Below are 19713 nucleotides of genomic sequence, written 5' to 3'. Positions count from 1 at the left end.
TAATGCCAGAGTGCTAGCTACTGGACCTTTGCAAGTCACTAAGGGATAGCACAGAATAAGCAGCTAGACAGCACTGAAATGTACTTCCGGTGGTTGTAGATGTTATGTTGGGCAGCTTTAAACTCAAGTAATTTTTCCTGGTGTGGAGAAAAGTAGGAACTGTCAGAAAGTACTGAAGAAGTACTGTCTCTAACATTTCAACCCTAACAGATCCTGTCAACTCAGCTTTCAGTAGCTATGAAGAAAGGAGGAGTCAGATCATTATTTAAAAGGACAAAAGTGGCTCTTGGTTTTGGGTACATTGCTGCCCATAGTCTTTTGCCCTACTTGCTGTGGCTCATGTAATAAGACAGCAAATTATGGTAGTCATGAGGTGATGGGAACCTATTCACTTCAAGGTTGTCAAGAAAGAGGGGCAGGGCTCACCAGATACCCTTCAAGGATATGTCCTAATGCCCTAACTTTCCTTTATTAGGTCCCACCTGCTGAAAATTCCATACATTCCGATAGACAGCAAACCAAGCTTCCATCTCATTAGCTTTTAGAGGACAATTAATGCACATATTTATTGAATAGCTACTATGCCCTAGTTACTGTCTGTCTGTCTGTCTAGGCTTGGGTGTCTCAGAAGTAAAAAAAAAACATTGAGCACTATTTTCTGTGTTCTTCCTTGGCTAGCACAGTCTCCAGCATGCCAGAATGAGAAGAGAAAGCTGAAGAGACTATTTGAACAAACAAGATTTTTCCCTATACCTATGCTAGTATTTGTAGGGCTGGTTGTGGCATGGAATTGCATGTCTTCCTCTTAGGGAAGTTCATGCTGGAGGAGTGAGTCAATGCCTTCTTCCAATCTTTTCTCAGATGCCAGGAATTTGCAATACAGACTCTTGTCCCGCATTCCTTGATTGTATGTATGACTTCAGCTTTCCAGTCTTCAAACGATTGGTCTCCAGGGTAGGCTGAGATGAAGATAAGGAGCTAGGGGCCCTGGACCAGGGGAGGTAGAGGGAATCTCTTGGTCATGATCATTTCCAGGATGATGAATTTCTCCTTTCCTGGAACTATGATTCAATATGAAGATCAACAACTAAAGTCAGAAGTTATTGAGTTCCACAACAGCCATATTTTTAAACTACACAAAGTGTCAGATGAATGTCGGTCAGATAAACCACTACCTGGGGATGGTTTACTGTTGTAGAGCACTGTCCTACAGAATAGCAGCCATCACCCCATCGGAACAACAGTGAGTGGAAGCCAGAGCCCCTCAAGCCTATTGACTTTTGGGGTTCCCTCACGGAAGGAAATAATGGAGAGTGTCACTGGAACCTCATCTGGGATTCCAACCATCCTCTCCTGGATTTTCTGGCTAGCTGTATGTAACTCTGGTCTAACAGCAAGTGGCCTTTCAGTCTGTAGATATAATAGACTATATAGAGGGTAGGGAGCTAGCGTAAAGGGGGACTCCTTCTATGCATCTATGGGGACATGTTTATCCATGCTGGAGTGAGTCTTTATGGTATGGCTGTAGATAACTCCTATTAAGTCACACCTCACTCATGTTTTATAAGTAAGCTCAAAAAAATTCATTGAGTTTTCCAAGTTAATCTTCGGTAGAATTGAACTTGGGTTTGCCATTGGTACCCTAGGAGGAAAGAGTAGATGTGTCTTTAGGTTACCTCGGGGAAGAGTTTCAGCCACACTTGTCTGATGAAAATAAGAAGATACAGCATAAAGGAAGAGTCTTCTAGGGTGAGTAAACACACAATTAAAGGCCAAAACGTTGACCACTTTCAGGAGTCTAAAAGTCACAGTATTGCTTTCTTTCTGTCTGTCTTAGCTTGGGACTCTCAGCAGTAAGAGTATTAGACACAAGCTTCTATGCTCCTCTTTAATTAGGAGAATTCCCAAACTGCCAAAGTCAGGCACACCAGGAGGAGAAGGGGACAATGAAAGCCCCGTTTGAGGAAGTGGGCTTTTTTTCTAAGCCATCCCAAATCTGTGTGCTGTGTGTGAAATAAGAAAGATTCTGTACTTGTAAACAAATTCATTCATTTCAAAAGAGGTATGCCAGACCTGTTTTGTGGAGACAACTTCTATGGGAGAAAGAAAGCAGCTGTATTTGAAGGAGAGAAAGAATGCAGCTCTCTGCCTAACCATCCAGTCCCCATCAAATATTCTTATTATACTATAATAACAATAATCAATAAGGATGATGGACAACCATTTGTATTTCTAATAAAAGAGTAATTGTTGCTCATTTTCATTTAGTAATGCCACTATTGAATTAATCACACCCTTGATGAATTACTGAAACACACTGTTATGCTATTGTTGCTGGTCCCATTCTTTGCGGTTGTTTTTATCAGGAAATGTCATGGACCTGTAATAGTAAAATTAAAGAGCTAGAAACGGCTGGGGAGAAGATAATTCGTGTGGCCCTCTCTTTAAAGATTTGTCTTTTTGGTAAGATGCCCATGTGACTGCACACAACTCCTAACCCATGCTCCTGCAAGCAACTTTTATGAAACTCGTTCACACACACACACACACACACACACACACACACGAGAATAGAAAGGGGACTAGTGGTGGAGATGGGGAATTGGGAAGCGCTGGAAGGAATCACTGCAGGAACTCATTCTGTAGCATTAGTTTAGCAGGTGAAAAGAATGGAAAGACACAAGAGAGGGCCATGTGTGGACGAACATGGTAAAAGCACAGAATACATGTGTATGAAAAGGTCATAATAAGGCCCTATAGTATGCACAATTAATAAATGTTGACAAGGAAAGTACATGTCCATGTGCATGTGTGTTTAAAGTGTACACAGTTAGGCCATTGCTCCTGTCGCTGTGGACAGTGAATCTTTAAAAAACCACTAAGCAAAACAGTATAAAGAAGAGAATTTCTTCTTCCCCATTTCGGTGGCTAGAAGCCAGGAACATAATGGCACTTGAATGTGCCTCGTCACATCATTTAGCAGGAAGAAACCCACTCATGTGGGGGAGGAGGACTCTCCTGGAAGGCTAGAGAACTGGAAAATGAACCTTCCTTAGTCCTTGAGAGTTCTTTGTTGGATTGGGAGCTGGCTACTTAGCATAGAAATTCTGTGCAAAGACTCCGGATACTTTTGCAAGCTGGTTTAAGTGCCCTGCTCTAGAAGGGATTTGCTCAGTCCATTTATCCCTCCATCGCTGATAAACTAATTCTACGAACCAAGTTTCCCTCAGTGATTCTGAATTCTCTAAATGACCCTGCATTCCTTTTTATGACGACCACAACATAATGCTATGATAGTCACATGGCATTTTTATACGGATGACATGATGCCATATCACGGGGAGGGGGGGATCCTAAAGTACCAATGTCATACTGTGCCAAACCGACTTTAGTGACAGTTTCAAAATAGAGATTACTTTTCCATGGCTGATTATGAATTTGGAAAAGAAACTCGATCTTTTGTTCAGCTTCTGGGTACTTATGCATAGCAAACAGCATAATTATGTTAGTGGAAATGCCATCGGCCCCTGTATATCATTCTCCAACAGCGAACACACTGTGGCCATTATGGCCCGAACAGTCAGAGATTCCTTGGCTGACGCTAGCATAATGTCTGATGACATCAGGGGCCTTTTGCAACCCTGTTGTTACAAACCGACGGCATCTGAATGGCATGCAAGAACAGTAGCGCTCTACCCAGCAGCGTTTTTCCTTGCATTCAGAAGAACTGAATGCAAACGCAGCTCGTCATCACATGGCTCTAGATGGCAAATGAATCCTATCTTGTCCTTTGAAGTATAATTACATGACAATCGTGTAATATGTCTAGCATATAAGACAGCTGTTAGGACCTCCCTAGCCACTTTTAGAAGGCTGTTGGGGTCTCCTGGCTAAAATAGGCATCCTGTGGTCAGCGCCTACAAAGCCCAAGTTACTCCTCGAATCATTATTGGCATTTGTCAGGGTCAACTGTGGGCTAACTTAGAATGATAAACATTGTATAGCTGAAGAGTGCTTTTGGTGCCGAGGCTCATCCTGAACTGTACAGTGTTGCTTTGCTTGAATGGCCCAGGGTGTTTCCATAATTCAGTCACTAGTCACCAGCAAGCGACAAATAACAGGGGACACCAATGATCTCCTGCTCAGGGCATGGCCTTCCCTGCTGGACCAATTGTGAGATTAAGACAGTGAGCATGTTCTACAAGGACACAGCAAGGCACCAGAGCCAGGTGGCCTCCATTCCTCTTGCTAAATATTCATCAGGTGAGTCAGCACCATCCCTGGCGTGGAGAGAGGGAGGGAGAGGATTAAACAGTGTGGACAAGTGACATCTTTCCACAGGAAAGCACTAGGCCAGGGTTAAGCTCTCAAGTCATACCCTTCCAGTGACTACGAGGCCTAATGAGGCTGTTGCAAGACGTTCTCTAATTTTATGAACCATGTAATAACAAACAAATATGACACAGGACAAGAAAAATATGATATTTTTCACACTGTAAGAGAGTCATTTTTAGCACTCTGTTCTGAATTCTCGATGGACATAGAAAGCACATCTCTTTCCTTCATCCAACTGGAAGCGCCCAAAAGCCTTCAGGGTACAGTCTAAATCTACAGACATTAAAATCAATGCCCCTAGCATCTGGGTTGTCAGATTTCACCTCCTTTGCTGGTCCCACCTGTGAATTAACCCAGGAAGGTGTGTGTATCCTTTAGAAAGGTTTTTGCACACTTTCTAGGTCAAGTGAAATTGATGCCATAGTTATGCCAAAGAATCTGTCATCTGGCATGCGTCTTGCCTGATGTTACAGAATCGCTGGAGGAGCTAAGAACTAAGCCCACTTGGGGGCCACTCCAGAGGATGTACTTAAGTTATGAGAACAGCATGCCTAAAGCAGTTATAGTAAACATTGTCTCCACCCCTCTAAAAGCAAATCTTGACAGTTCTAGTCTTTCACAAATAAAGAAATAATTGAGCAAACACCAAGCCTCATTTTACATTTGGTATATATTTAAAAAAAACAATTTAGTAATGTGTTTTAATTCTACTTAGAGTTTGGTGTTACAACTGCAAATCTAGAATCTTTGAAGTTTCTCCCTCAATTTAGCGTCTCAAAGAAGAGTTGACTTTTTGCTACTTGGAGATGGGACGTTCAACTGGGTCTTTTCTAGTCAGCTGAAAGTTCTCCCCTCTGTGACATTAACAGTTGTGAAGCTTGTCCTGGAAAGATCCCATTACATTCCCCAACCCTCAAGCAAACTCAAGCAGGAAACTCAGTAAGAAAAGCGACTACACTTAATCCTTCCATCTGAGAATAACTAACAACTTGGGGACTACCAAGACAGTATCTAATAAATTAACGTCGGGTCAATACAACGTGATTAAATGAACTAATGACCTTGGGTCAACCATAGCATCTTGGGGAAATTATTAAAATACTGTCTAAAACAATGATAACTTACACAATGTCTCTTGGTTTCAAAACAAGGACGCTTGTGAGTGAGTAATGGTCCCACCCAGAGTTCTAGCATATTTTATTAGTAGGTATATTGTACATTCCAGGGGAACCTAGTCTCTTATTAATGATTTATTTTTTCCATGAAATGTAAAAAAAAAAAATCAATGATGACGTTGAAACGTACAACAAGGACAAAGAAGCAAGGCCACCGCCGTCAGTATCTGTGGGACTCAAATTAGAAAGGCAGGAAAATGAAGTCACCCTTTGGATGTGGTGAGAATCGAGGGAGAAAAAGGTAGTTAACTTGGTTGAAAAAAAAAAAAAACAGGGCGCAAGTCTACTGACTAGAATTTCAAACGTCGTCATTATTCTTTTTTTATCTAAAGAAAATAACACCGGTGATACTTGGCTCCGAACTTTGAAGCTCTGTGTTCTTCCTTCGCTGCGATGTTATCAGCGAAAGGGAACGCGGGCCATGAGAGTTGTTATGTTGAGTCCTTTTCCACAGGAACTTACTGCTTTAATAAGTTGGGGAAAGGTTCATAAGGGGAAAAAATGTCATTCAATATTCTTTAGAGTGAGCAAAACATCCCATGGAGCCGGTACCATCGCTCTGAACACAAACCACACCTTCCTCTTAACAGCTGCGCAGAACTGGAAGGACATCTTACGTTCTCAGGGACACAGAAACTACTGTGTACACGATGCAATGCTTTCCAAAGCCCAGCAGACTGGGGATCCCGAGATAAACAGTATTTCAGACGAATAAGCCCTCTATCAATAATTTCTGGAACGGCAGATGAAGGATCTGAACCTCTTCCTAGTGGATCCATGCTCCCGAACGGCTGTGATTCTCCCAGTGTCTGTCAAAGTCTCACCCCCGTAAGAGCTAATGCAAGACATTAGTAACTGAAAATCAGTTTACATCCAAGAACCCTTCCATCACCAGACTATCAGCAGGACCTACACGTTCCTTATTACAATCATCCCACAGCGTTTGCCAATTCTAAAAACCACCAACAGCACTACAGGGAAGTCCCTTTCAGATCTCACTGGGCCAGAATCTTTTGGGTGTCTATTCTCCACCCCGCCTTCTTTTTTCTGAATAATTTTATTGATTGGGAACTTAAAAAACAAACACATGTGACTTTCAGTGACATACACATACACACACACACACACACACACACACACACACACAGAGAGAGAGAGAGAGAGAGAGAGAAAGTCTATTATGTGTCATGCAGGGAGCAATGGAAAGAGCAGCTTCACTTTCTCAGCACTGAGCACAGCTTTTGACCTCCTGCTTTCTCAGCTTCTTCCTTCTCTGCCCTGTAAAATCTCAGACACACACACACACACACACACACACACACACACACTTGAAAATTTAAATGCCACTCTTATCTAAAACAGGATTTTGCATAGTTCAGTATGAGGTTTTTATCTTCAAGTTTCAGCCTAAAGTGGAAAAGAACAAAAGCAAAAACCAGGCACATACATAGATCCTGTGCAACTGGATCATATTGGTAAATCAAGCTAATAATATTCTTTGGTGCAAACCTATCACACGCCCTGTCTGGGGTTTCTCTGGATGATTGAAAATGGCTTAAGTAAGTGTCTATAGGTTTAAAGAGCCACTCAGGGTGAGTGAAAAGCAGGCCGTCCGCAGAGAAGCCATGTCAGGCTGTTGACAAATAAGCACGGGGCATGCTGGCCATGAGCTTCCCCTGGGCTCCTGGACAAGGTTTCCAAAAGCAAGCCTTGTGTGTGGGGAGAATAGGAAGGCAGCATCCTCCCCATTCCTACGATTATATAAATGTTATATTTGTTAGCTGAGCTCCCTCTCCGACCACCCCCAAGCAGCCCGTAGACAATAAAACACCAGGAATCCCTGAAGACGGGTAAAATGCTGACATGATTTAAGAAGGAGGACTCTGATAAGAAGATAAAAATCTAATAAACAGAGTCTAGAGAACCTCGGCTTGTCTCAGGCGCTTGCCAGTGTAAGCAAAACCCGCCCAAGGAAAACAAAAGGCTCCTTAATCGCTAGGACATTCCACTAGCAACCTTCTGAGGGAGAAAGTTAGGGCCCTGACCTCTGCAGCCTGTAGTTATGAGCTCTCTGACAAGAAAATATTTGATTTAGTTCAAGAGGCAAAATCAGTCATTGGCTTTTTTAATATCTTTTTTCTTCCATAAAAAATAAAATAATGTATTTTGTATGTGCTTGAGAAGGCAAGAGAGTTCCATATGCAGGGTAAATGACTCTCCTTCCCAAGTCGCTTTTTCTGTTCAACATGGTCCTTAATTTCGTTGTGGATTTTAATCAACCCTAGGAAAAGGTGGATTCGCAGGCCCATTGATTTCCCTTTTTTAATTAACACAAGGTTCCTGAAGGCTAAGTTTCACTTGTGAATGTGTATATAAGACATACATTCTCAGTAAGGACTGGAACTGTGATTTTTTTTTTCTTTTGACCTAAGGTACATAGCGAATAAACCATGGATGCAGAAGTATCTGGAATCCAGAACAAGGGGTGTGTATCAGAATGCTTAAATGCTGAAGGGGCTCCCAAAAGAACTCAGAATCAAACCAGTCTATGAAATGGGTAACATTCTGAGCAATTCTGCCACAACATGGATAAACATTGAAAATAGAAAATCTTTACATAGTAATTCATGGTTCTGGCATTTGAGGAAAATAAGTCGGATCGGAGAAGAAGCAGTGAAGTGTTATAGAGATTTTGAGGAGCTTTTCCCACTATACTTGTAAGAACTCAAATGATTGCCCATGCTGTTTGTATTATGGGTTTAAATCTTAAATTTATAGTCTCTTTCCCCTGATGAGGACTGTATTTATCCTACTTGGAACAATTATCTTCAAGTATTTCCTGTTTTTTCTTCCGAAGAAAGGAAGGGGCCAGAGTATAAATGTGCAAGATCTAGAAGAAAATAAGGACAAAATGAGAGTGGACATGAGAAGAAAATAACAGAGAGGGAAGAAGCGAGTTGTGAGAAGTGAAGGTCAAAGAAACAGGCAGAGTCTTTGCGCCTTTCAGAAGCTCCAGACAGTAGTCAAGGGTGCCAGGCTGTGTCCAAATGCATCCGTCTGTAGACATCCCAAAGTGCTTGGCACTCAGGAGGATGGACACAAAAGTACCAATTGGAAGAGGAGCTAACGAGAGCTATCATCTACAGTCTCTATCTATCTCTCTATCTCTATCTATATATTCAGCTATCTATCTATCTATCTATCTATCTAGATATGGAGACATATATGATATAGATATAGATGGTAAGGATTTAGATGTGTGGGAAATAATTCTAGGACATAAAGATTCCCTGGAATAGCAAAACCCACAGCTGTCCAATTCATTATATAAAGCAGCACAGCATTTGGATATAATTTCTGTATATATTCTTGTAGGCTTGAAATAATTTTCAGTTTACTTATAATAATCAATGTAGTAAAAATACTGCATCAGTAAATATTTAAGGGATGGCATTGGGGTTCATTGCAGGGGAAGCTCTGTATACAACCAATGCCTGTTGAAATTTCTAATCCTCTGCAATGCTTTTAATCCATCATTGGTTGGATTTAGGGATGAGGAACTCACTGAAATGGAAGCCCAGCCATGTATACTGTTCTACGAGTCTAAAATAAGATGTTGAACTGGGGGAAGACAGACTTAGATTTAGAATCTCAGAGCTCTAAGGGGTCTGCCAAGAGACAACTCAGCCCATGGGATCCTGTTGTTTCTTCTTTATGAACATTTTTCCTCTTTGTTCAAAACTATACCAGAGGGTCAAAGTATTTAAAGCATGTATTGCTTCCTTTAATATCTACAAATATTTCAAAATTAAGTATGTTGGCAGTAATTTTGTGATCAGTCCCTTGGGGCGTTTGGACTAATCTCTGCACATTGATGTAATAACCAGTCATCCACTACTTGACTTGGTATCACAGAGACATTGCAAGAGTGAAGTCTTTAATAGTATGGCCACTTTGACCATGAGAACAAAAGGCCCAAACTGCCCATCATAAACTTGTTAGCAAGATCTACTGTTATAATGAAGATGAATAAATTTTGTCAAATTAAACACCTCTGATCACTTCTATCAGAAACATGCCAAAGTGTTTGTTCCTGTTCATATCTAGGTAATTGAAGCTTCAGCTGTTGATAGAGGTTTCTGTCCCTCCTGGTCCTACAGTCGTTCAGTCCCAAAGAAACACACAGAGGTCTACATTAATTATAAACTGATTGGCCCATTAGCTCAGACTTCTTATTAACTCTTATAACTTATATTAGCCCATAGTTCTTGTCTATGTAAGCCACATGACTTAATACCTTTTTTGGTGAGGCAGTTACATCTTTCATGCTCTGTGTCTGTACTCCTCTGTGTTTAGGTGATGACTGACTACTGAAACTTCCCTCTTCCCAGAATTCTCATTACCCTGCCTCTACTTCCTGCCTGGTCACCCTGCCTATACTTCCTGCTTGACTATTGGCCAATCAGCATTTATTTAAAATACAAGTGACAGGGTACAGACCATTGTCCCACAGCACTTCCCCCCGTTTTTTAAACAAGAACTATGAATCAAATCTGTTTTGTGTAGCTTTTCTACTGACCATTATCCATAACAACTTGTAACCAACATTCTAAACAAATGCAAACATCCATAATCCATTTTTTTTTGAAAGTGGACATAGTTTTCTAGGCTACTTTCTTCTGATTGTAGTGTTGATAATCTTATGGAGACCTAAATAAAATTTAGAATTATGATAAAGCCCTGACTGAGTATCCTATGAGGGTTGATCATCTCAGGCAACAGTCTTTGAACTATTCTGGATGTAGAACTCAGAGATCTGGGCCATTTGTCATATTGGAGATTTCTCAGGGGATCTTCCTTGGTCAGACCTGATTTTTCTTAATGTAGAATGAATCCACAGAGTTGAACAAGGTTTCAGTCCCACCCGGTCCTGCAGTCATTCAGTCCAAAAGAAATACACAGAGGTCTGCATTAATTATAAAATAATTGGCCTGTTAGCTTAGGCATCTTATTAACTTGTATAACTTATATTAACCTATTATTCTTGTTTATGTTAGCCACATGACTTGGTATCTTATTCAGCAAAGCAGTCACATCTTACTTCCTCTGAAACTGGGTCATGGCTTCAGACTGAGCTTTCTTCTTCCCAGAATTCTCCTTCCCTCCCACCTCTACTTTCTGCCTGGTTGCCCTGCCAATACTTCTTGCCTGGCTATCAGCGTTTTATTAAAAATAATACAAGTAACAGGATAAAAGACCATTGTCCCAAGCAGCACAGTCCTTTAATTCCTATTGAAACAAAACCAAAACCTCTTCTCCAAAGCAATATATCTTTTGAGTTAAATTTTAAAATCAAAGCATTATATATAATATATATATATATATATATATTTAATATATGTAGGATTAATCCAGCAGCATTTATAATCAAATGTCTTTTAGCAGCTTTTGCTCCTTCCTCAGTCACCACACAATTTAAAGACAACACAATAACATTCAGTATCCGGACTCTGAATATTTTTCATCTTTATGTGGCTATATTCTAACCTCTATTTCTTTTATTTTATTTTTAATTTTTGACTTTTTGAGACAGGGTTTCTCTGTGTATCATTGGCTCTCCTAGCACTCACTCTGTAGACCAGTTTGTCCTTGAACTCACAAAAATTTTCCTGCCTCTATCTCCCAATTGTTGGGATTAAAGGTGTGTGCCACCACACCTTGAACTCACAGAGATTTGCCTGTCTCTGCCTCCCAAGTTTTGGAATTAAATGTGTGTACCACCACACCTTGAACTCACAGACATACATCTGCCTCTGCCTTCCAAATGCTGGGTTTAAAGGTATGTGTCACCACACCCAAATATAAGAAATAATACCGTGTTTACTTAAAAGGAAATAAAAGTTGCATTAGTGAATGAAAACAACAAAATCAAAACTTTTATTCAGCAGTTTCAATTTAATGATTTCATTGAGACTGGGGGGGGTCTATGTTAGCTAGTTAATCATTTCAATCTCTCACGCAAAAAGTATTCCTATAACATTTTCAAAACTGAAAGATAAATGAATGAAAACCAAAATTGAAGAGATTTATACCCATTGGTAGATGTGTGCTTAATTCAGAACTGGTATAAATGGTTAGATTAAGTAACCACAGGAAAAGAAGAGAACTCCTTTTATCTCAATAAATAAAACGGCTGTGGAGTGTGCTGTGGAGTATATGGAAGCTCATTAACAAACCTTGAAAGCAGGGGCTGAAATGGAGAGGGTATGCCCCTCAGATATCTTGGGGAACAGTACCCTTTCTGCCACACTCTACTTGTGATGTTAGGTGAGGGGAGTTCCAGGCTGCTAAATCATAAGGCACTATGGGTCATAAACAATATTACCATCTGTACTTGAGTTTGGATCATTTAATATCATTTAATCAGCATTTGAATATTTTAACACTTCATTTTGAAATTGTTTTAAGGCAACGTGTCTTCTAGTCAAGGCAGGCCTTGAACTCGTGCAGATGAGGTTGGTCTTGAACTTCTGATTCTCCTACTTCTATTTCCCACTTAATGGGATTTATGCAGTACTAGGGATCGAACCTGAGGCTTCATGTATGCTAGGTCAGCTCCTCCAGCTAAACTCCATGCCCATTCCATGAAGGCTTCTCCCGTTTGCAGGCTCCAACTTGATTTTTTAAGTGAGGTGTCTCTTCTTGGAGTTTCCAAGAGATTGAGGGCTTGTCTTTCCAGATCAAGATTTTGTTCCAATCTCAAAGTTTTTAAATTCTGTTCAAAGATCCTTTGTTGTTATTGTTCAATATCTTGCAGAAACAAAAGGCAGGACATAGATGTGCTTCTATTTCTCAGCAAGAGTAATGATCGCATATGGAAATGTGAAAAGTGGCAAATGAAGCCTCTTCCTTATCTCAATCTCCAACATTCCGTCTCTTTGAAGGGAACAAAAGCTAAACATTATTTCTTCATATTTTGAGAAATAGGAGCCTTGTATACAGCTATATGTAGTACTTCTTAAGATTATATTAAATTTTGTGATACACAAATCTAAGTGAAACATATCATACATAGTTTTGTAACTTTTGTTTTCAAAATTATCAGATTAGTAAAAATGTCCTCTCCTTTCTAATAACAACAGATCTGATATTTTGTTGATAGTTTTTATTTATAAATAAATAGAAAGTTTGATTTTGTAGCTTGCTATGGTAACTGGAAAAATATTAATAACAATAATTGAGAAGTCCTTTAGATGAAGTTGTATTATTAAGGATTCCTTAAATAACTGCCTGAATTGGAGCACCATTTCTCTCTTAGCATACATGAGCCGGTGTTTTGTCAAAGCAAACAACTGTAGAAGCAATTTCCCCAAGTCCCTCAATGATGAATCATTGGTTCTGTGTATTTTGCCCACTGCTTTGATAAAACCCAGACATAATACATTGTATTATCATGAGGAATTTCCAGAAGCCAGTCCTGAAGATGAGGTCTTAGGAAACCAAGCTGGAAAGACTTTGTGTAGAATCTGGGGGTGAAACGGGCAGCCCCTGGTATGAGTCCTTCTTCCTAGAATTGCCTGCACACATTTGTCAGGCTTCTGTCCAAGTGAAATGTGATCTGCCGTGTGGGAGAAATGGCTGAAAGGTAATGGACTTTGGTCACGTGGCCGGACCCATATCTTTTTTGCTGGAACCCCGAGTGTGTGCTGTCTTCACATCCCAGGGAACAACAGACTTCTGTAAATGGACAGGCATCCTGTGTCCTGTTGGTATCCCATGTTCTGTCACCAGCTGCAGTGTGAGCAAGCAGGGACAGGACTTGAAAGCTTGTCCCCAAATGCCCACTTCAATAGTTGTAAGGTCTTGGCATTTGTTGACCCACTCTCAAAATTCATCCACCTTCTCCTTCCTGCCCAAAGGATTTCGAAATACGACTTTGTTGAAAGGAGAAACAAATCAATAACGATAACAAAACCTGAGCTGCACCTTTGCCTTTGTTGATAACCAGTGAGAAAATAGAGCTTGCTGCGGAGATACGGAATAAAACAAGGCTTCTTCGCTCAAAGAAAAATGCAGGTGGAGGGGAGAAATGACAAGATTTCAAAACCAAACTAAACATGGAATCCGCCTCAATCTAAGTAAATAACCCAACTGACTTGTAGCATATCAGATGGCAGAGAGAACATTTACCCAGATTCTGATGCGGTGGAAGAGGGCCTTACATCAGAACACAAGGGAGAAGATTGTCACTAGGCATCCTGACTCTCCAAGTGGCGTATTTGAAATTCTATAAACCAATTCATTGCATTTCTGCTTTGTCTCCTCCCCTCTACTGCCCCCCTCCCCAGTCTCTAAACCTGTATTCTTAGCCGAGAAAGAAATCAGGTCCAGTTATTATACACAAATCATCCCTTGGCTGAAGTTTTTGGTGGCAGCCAAGAGAGAGAAGGGGAAAAAAATTAGAAAAATTTCAATTTCAGGACCATTATTATTTTCATTAATCATAAGAGGCGCTGTCACCCCTGTCCTTATTCTTTAGAAGGAGATCTATTATACGGTCCATTTAGTCCAAGCCATATTACCTCATATGTTTTCCTGGCTGACCAAATAAGACTTAAGAGATAAAACAATTTACTGTTCATTATGATCCGTGTCACTGGAATCAATCTATTAACCTACATTAACTGGCTATGTGACGATATCTCACATACACGCTTCCCCAGTTTAAAAAAAAAAGTCTAGGGAATGAGAAGGGGACAGAGAGAAAGGGGAAGGGAAAGAGGGAAGGAAATCGGGGGCCCATAAAGTGCAGCAGACGGATAATTTGCCAAGCGAATACAACTTCATTTTCCAGTGCCCACCGCTGAGCCCTCTACATCCTCACGCAGCCCCTGACCTGTAAAGAAGTCTAACAAATTGGCTTCTATTGTGGAGCCAAAAGGTGCCATCAAAGAAGGGACGGTTCGCTGGTCCTAAAGTATGATGGGAAATCTCCGCCAGGAATAAAGAGCTGCGGGTTTTATGAAGTTAACCCATTAAGGTTAAGAGCCCTCAGAAACTTCCAGCTGATAGGGCAGCAGGAAGAGGGGAAGAGAATTCCCCTTGCCTTCTCATTCCAAGACCCTGGCAAAGTGGCCCCAGAGGAAGCAAGAGCCATGCAGAATTAAAATGATTACCTTCCTGTGTTATGAAATGCACCCATTTCTTGCCATTTCTTTGCTAAGTATCAGCTCTCTCTCTCTCTCTCTCTCTCTCTCTCTCTCTCTCTCTCTCTCTGTGTGTGTGTGTGTGTGTGTTTGTGTGTGTGTGTGTGTCTTTCTCTCTCTCTTTCAATGAACAATCACAGATAATTTAATGGAGGAGGAGTTTCTGATGAATACTCCAAATGGAAGTCGTAGGGTTCTCGTTTTCCGTCACCAGAATGTCACCCACTTACCCTCTACTTGAAACTGGATCTTAAAAGCTCATCTGAGGCTTGATCATTTTCCTCCTGCTGCTGCAAAAAACTCCGTCGGTGGCCATCTGACTTTCAGCACACACAGGCAGATTCCCTTCATCCTTGGTGCATTAGTTCACATCGTCCGTGGAGGAGTTCAGCATCCTGAACACAGAGCCGTAGCAGGTTGTGGCCCACATGAGCCAGCACCTGTTTCCCTCCTGAGATGGAAGGGGTATAACCGCAGATTGCATCCATCCCCATTTCATGGCTGATTTGTTCTACTAAATCCATAAGATCCCGAGTAATAGAAATATATAACTTTGTCATTCACTCAACCTTCTCAGTCCTAGGAAGATGTTTTAAAAACACCTGTAGGATCAATGACTGTGCTCTAGCACAGGGTGAAATTGGAGTGGGAAAACTTCCACCAGTGTGGAGCTGTGACTAATGGGCAAAGGACAAGGGCTATGCATGTACTTCTGGGCAGCACCGAATGCACCATTGCATCAGTGCATGCTGCTACTTCCTGTTCCGAAGAGCAGGAAGTGGAAGGCATTGGCCATTAATGGGAATAATAATTCCACCCAGGCTCCTAACTGGTGAAAGTCTAGGATCATGAAAGTATCACTCACAAACATGATGAATGTTGAAAAATTGTAGAGTTATTTTGTGTTGGGGACATCATTTTAACTCTTCATGTGTTTTCATGCGTGTATCACTGTGCCAGTCCAGTAAAAATCAGTATTTTAGTTTAACCCATTTTTTTCCATCGGAAGACACATATGTACTCAGCTCCTACAAATCCTCTAAGAAAAAACAGAAACAGATTAAATAAAACTAACTTTGTCGTTGTCGCAATGAGGAAAGACAGTTTGCACTACGTTTCAAAATCAGACAATTATTTGCTAATGTTTTAATCACCTGAAATATTTTATAACAGTTCATTTTTTAGCTTGAGCGGTTTTCTACGTTCCTTCCATTTTCCCATCTCTTCCTTCTTCTTGAACTCTAAGTAAGGAAGAGTATATCCTTTCTTCTCTGCACTTACTCTTCCTGAACATGTAGATGAAGAAGTATAAGAATATCCTAAAAGAAAAGGTGGAGGAGAGGGTGCCCCATGCAGGTCTGTAGAGCAGAACTCCTCACCGCGGTTCGGCTAGGTCCTGGAAACTGTTTCCATTTGGATTAGTGTAAAGCTCCTTACACTCCTTTTTGTTCCGTTGCTTTCATTCCCCGTCAATGTCTGTTAAGCTTTTTAGAAGGTCTTTGCAGATGGACAGGTGAGGTCTGGGATGCTGACGGACACACCAGATGTTGGGTCCAGGAGAAGGGGTTTCATAGACAGGGAAGCCTTTTTTTTTTTTTTTGAATCATCTTCTTCCTTTATTTTTATGGCTTTGTTATGCTTAGGAACAAATGAACTTTGGAAACGAATGAATGTAATCACATAACAGATGTAGTCATTCATCTACCATATTATTTTTGAGCTCCTGCCCTTTGAGAAACATGTCCAAACACCAGACAGCTATTCGAGTCCTGAATAAGGTGAAATGCTTAGTCTGTCATTGTGACCCATGCTTGCTATCCTACCACTTGGAGGTTGAGAAAGGAGGGTGGCTACAAATCAGAGGTCAGTCTAAGCTACACAGTAGGTTCAAGGCTAGCCTGGGCTATATAAAGATATACTTCTCAAATAAATAAGTAAACCCTGACTTACAAGCAATCAATAACAGTTATGTGATTATATAGTGATCTAGATGCTAATAAAATGTCAATAAAGAAAAATGAAAACTGCAAAGGGAGATAGATAAAGATATCACTGCATATGGGTGTAAAGAAGCCACCTAAATTACACTGGCTTATGTTTCCGATATGTGTGGCCACTGTACAAGGTAACACTATGTAACCCATGGGCTCAGACACAATCTATTATTATTTCCCGTGATTCTGCGGCCTCAGTGAGCAGTAGCTAATTGGGTTCTTGTGTGATTTCAGTCTTTCAGCAAGCGTGCCTGTAGTCATCTGAAGCGTTGGAAAGGTCTGGGTGCGCACTATAGCTTCCTCACTGCCATTGCTTGGTGGACAGAATGACAGGGACAACTGACTAGGATCAAATGTCCTCTGCTTGGATTCCTAGGGATACATGGCTTCCTAGGATTCCTTTACAGTAGAGTAGGCTTAGGTAATCGTATTTATCATATGGTGTCTCCTCTCTACAAGAGCACAAGTATCATACGGAATCTAGATGCAAGCTGCAAGCCTCCTTTTGATCTATCCTTGATGGTCACCAGGTGTCAATCCTTCCAGGTCCTGTGGGCAAAAAGCAAATCAAAGTGACAGCAAGCATATAAAGAAAGAGAAGGGGAGACCTCATACATAACAGAAGTTGCAGCTCAGTGAGTCCTTGGAGTTAGGCGGCCTTGGATGAGACAGAAATTCTCTTGAAATCTTTGCAGAAAGCAAATGAGACAGAGGAGCTGGGATAAAGTAAGACTAGTAGAGAACAATCAAGAAGGAAGTCAGATGTGAACTATCTGGAAGAACATATGAACTATGGATTTCAATTTCAGGTACATGAGAAGTCAACTAAAAATTGAAAAAGCCTAGTTGAATCTGATGAAGACTCTATTGCTATGGTATACTGAAAGGGAAGGAAAGGAGGCAAGAAACTTATTATTACAACTGTCAAGGCCACAGAAAATGGAAGTGTAGACCAGAGTGGTATCTGTAACAAATCTATCCATCTATTTCTTGAGGGTCGAGTTTCCTAATGGAACAGCTACAGCTGATTATGGACTACGGTTTATGGTAGAGTCACTTGCAGTATTAAAGATGACACCAAGTTCCTCCTTCCCTCCATTCCTCCATCCCTCACTGTCTCTCTCCCTCTCTCCCTACCTTCCATGCTTTCTCTCAGTCTCTTTCCGAGCAACTGCAAGAATGGAGCTGCCAAGTTTGAAGTTGGAGAAAATGAAGTTGGAGGTTTTTCCTGAAGTTTGGAAAGGGTCTATTCGATATTCCAGTAGAAGTAAAAGATAAACAGTTTAGAAATGTGTAGCCCATTGAGCTGATTGGAGAAGTTAGTTGGTAAGTGCTGGCATTGCAAACGTGAAGACCTGAGTTTGACTCAAGAAGCCACATAAATTGTCACTGTGGTGATGCAGACTTAATATCCTTGTGTTGAGGAGGCAAAGACAGGAGTAGTCCTAGAGTTTGCTGTCCAGAAAACACAGCCTAATTAGCTTGCCATGGGTCCCACTGAAAGACACTTTCTCAAAACCCAAAGTGGATGGCTCCTGATGGACATTCACACATACTCATTTATATACTTACACACACACACACACACACACACACACACACACACACACACACACACACCCCACAGTTTCTAGTTTAAAGGAAGCCCAAAATAGGAATATACCTTTGGGAATTGTCAAATATTACTAGATTTCTTTAGATTGACAACATTTAAGCTAAAATAGCTCAGTCAGGAGTGTGTTAAGACTGAAGTTAACGAAGTGAATGTAGATAGAGAAAAATGTTAGAGAAATGGTTCTGAAGGCACAAGAAAGTCAAATGCCGAAGAAATAAGGCGGAAGCATTGAAGAGGCATAAGAAAAAGTAACAAACAAACAAGCAAACCTAGGAGGCAATAAGGTCCTAAAAGCTAACTAACAGCGGAGTCTCTAGTGGGAAATGATAGATTTGTTAACTCAACTCCATTTAGTAATGAACCACTAGAGATGGATACTTGAATTGGTTGAATGATAATCATAGGTGACCTTGATGAATGATTAGAATATGGTCCAGAGGTAATAACAGGAAATAAATGATAGATGGCAAGCATAGCTTATTTTTACGGTATCTTGTGATAAAGGGGATCAAGAAAATTGTTGAGACACTTGAGCAATATAGACTTTCCAGAAGAATAATTTTGACTCTTATGTGCACATATGCTCTGCAAAACCCTTTGTACCTACTGAGTTCCTTTCTTCTTTGTTAACACAACTCTAGCCAATATGTTTGGTTATAATCATTGGTTTTCTGATGTTCTTGACTAACAGCTTTGTTGTTTTATAAATCCATGAAATTGTCTTGGGCTCATAAATGAGATTCTCTATAGCATAGCGGCTCGGCTTGTCATATAATCCAAGGACAGTATTGTCACCCACGACTCCAGCTCAAGTCTTAAAAAAGTGAGAGGGAGGAGGTTGCTGCTCTTACTTAGAGCAGTGTGGGCTTCCTGTTGAAGGTATTAACTGGTTGATGCTCCATAACTAATGGTACCGCAGAAGTAAGAGATGCTACCTTCAGCATTCTGTGCTTCCCCTTTTGAATGAAAACTATGATGACAATTGATTATAAATCCAATAAACTCTAGAAATGCCTAGGAGACAACCTCTGTTCAAGCCTGTGAGAAATTTTACGCCTTGGGTTAATTGAAGAGGACAGATTAACTCAAAATGTGAGCAGTGCCCTTTTATGGGCTGGGGTCCTGCACTAAATAAAAAAGGTGAGGGTGAGCTGAGTACCAGTGTTCAACTCTTCTGCTTCCTGCATGTGAATGCACTATGGTTAGTTAACCACCTCAAACTCCTGCTACCATGACTATTCTGTTCCCTTGGACAGTGAGCCAAATAAACTCTTCCTCTGTGAAGTCATTTTCTGTCATGTGTTTTGTCTCAGTAGCAAGAAAATAACCTATTTTATAGATGAAATCAATAACATCTCAAAAGTTATAAAGCACAAGTTTGGGGGTTT

The sequence above is a fragment of the Myodes glareolus genome, chromosome 24 (genome assembly GCF_982192425.1).
Source record: "Myodes glareolus chromosome 24, mMyoGla1.1, whole genome shotgun sequence".
Taxonomy (NCBI): Eukaryota; Metazoa; Chordata; class Mammalia; order Rodentia; family Cricetidae; genus Myodes; species Myodes glareolus.
This window is presented reverse-complemented; position numbering follows the sequence as displayed.